Source organism: Schistocerca gregaria, chromosome 2, assembly GCF_023897955.1.
Source record: "Schistocerca gregaria isolate iqSchGreg1 chromosome 2, iqSchGreg1.2, whole genome shotgun sequence".
Taxonomy (NCBI): domain Eukaryota; kingdom Metazoa; phylum Arthropoda; class Insecta; order Orthoptera; family Acrididae; genus Schistocerca; species Schistocerca gregaria.
Window position 1 is genome coordinate 566,039,787 of NC_064921.1, and position 1,729 is coordinate 566,041,515.

General features: G+C 46.8%; 1 pseudogene; it reads left to right on the top strand.

Annotated features, from left to right (window-relative positions):
* The first annotated feature begins 1,238 nt into the window (after positions 1-1,238).
* Positions 1,239-1,356, top strand: LOC126337412 (5S ribosomal RNA; annotated as a pseudogene).
* Positions 1,357-1,729: the final 373 nt, after the last annotated feature.

Below are 1,729 nucleotides of genomic sequence, written 5' to 3' on the forward strand. Positions count from 1 at the left end.
CAGCACACAAACGACCCTCGTATTGTTGCGAAACAGTCGATCAGAGAAGCCGCATTCTCCGGCACTAAACTGTGTATGAGTTCTCACTTAGGAACCGCAAAGGCTGCTTGGGAATACGACCTGAAGTAAAAGTACACAGGTTTTCCCACGAAAAACAGTGATGAATTTGATTTTCACATTTTTATTCAATAATTTTACTCATTATTTTACACGATTTGGTGAAACTTGGGCGCGAACCCCCTAGAAAGAGCCGGTAGACCCCTAAAGGGTCCTCGGACCACACGTTGGGAAGCCTTGCTGTAGAGAAAGCACGTGGGTCTCCAAGGTTCTGGTGTTTGGGGTAGTCAGGTTTCTCCACTTGGTCAGCAAATCCGGTTTTCTTCTCTGAAGTCAGTCTGCCACTAAGCCAATGAAAGTTCCTAGTGTATCACTGAGCGGACGAATTCACCTCCGTGTACGCCGATGTAAGAATGGGCCGTGGTGGCTCTGCCCGTACACCTTAGGAAAATACGTGGACTTATACTCCAGGTTTTGTTATCAGTTACATGCGCCGTAGCCGAAGCCAGTGCCTTCGTCTGAAGGCATCGACCATTGAGTGCAACGCGGCTAGCAGCCCAATACCAACCTCTTACACGGTAAGATGCGTTCAATAATCCAAGAGAGCAAATTTTTGCACATTTTCCTTCTATTCACGTAAATAAACGCTACATTTCGTGGCTTAAATTGGCAGTACCATTATCTCTTCGATTTGGATTTTTCATAACGTTGGAAGATCTGTTTCGCGGACAATAATTTCGTACACTTACAGTCCTGCCGTGGAGGGAGAGCAACTTATGGCCCAGGCGCTGAGTCGGGTGTACACCTGCTGACGCCGACTGTGATGAGTTTTCATCTGGGGCAATTGACGCGATCATTAACACATTCGATGACTTTGGAGTATATGTTGCTTCTTACATTGGTGAGATCCACTCTCTGAGGAGCCCAAAATTTGTGACACTCGCTAAGCAACTTCTATTGCCTGATTAATTATATTTTTTCATCGTTCATGGACCATTTTACTTTGCATTTACGAGCCGCACAGATTATGAAAATTTGTGGCATTGCCCGAGCAATATTCCACTTAAATGAAGTGGACATTCTTGATTATCCTGAGCTTCTAGTGAGTTTTGTGTTTCACTCCTTTTTGCTGATTTTGTGCTCGTCTGAAACATGGAAATGTGATCACCATAAATACACATGCCAACGGCCTAGCCGCAGTGATAGCACCGGTACCTGTCAGATCACCGAAGTTAAGCGCTGTCGGGCTGGGCTAGCACTTGGATGGGTGACCATCCCGTCTGCCGAGCGCTGTTGGCAAGTGGGATGCACTCTGCCATTCTGAGGCAAACGGAGGAGCTACTTGATTGAGAAGTAGCGGCTCCGGTCTCGGAAACTGACATACGGCCGTGAGAGCGGCGTGCTGACTACATGCCCTCCAAATCCGCTTCCAGTGACGCCTATGAGCTGAGGATGACGCGGCGGCCGGTGAGTACTTGAGCCTTCATGGCCTGTTCGGGAGGAGCTTAGTTTTTATAAGTACACAGGTTTTTGCTTAGTACTATTTTTAGTCTGTAACGTATGGAAATAAGAGTAAACACTTATTATACACTGAAGAGCCATAGAAACTGGTACACCTGCTTAATAGCGTGTAGAGCTTCCACGAGCAGGCAGAAGTGCCGCAACATGACGT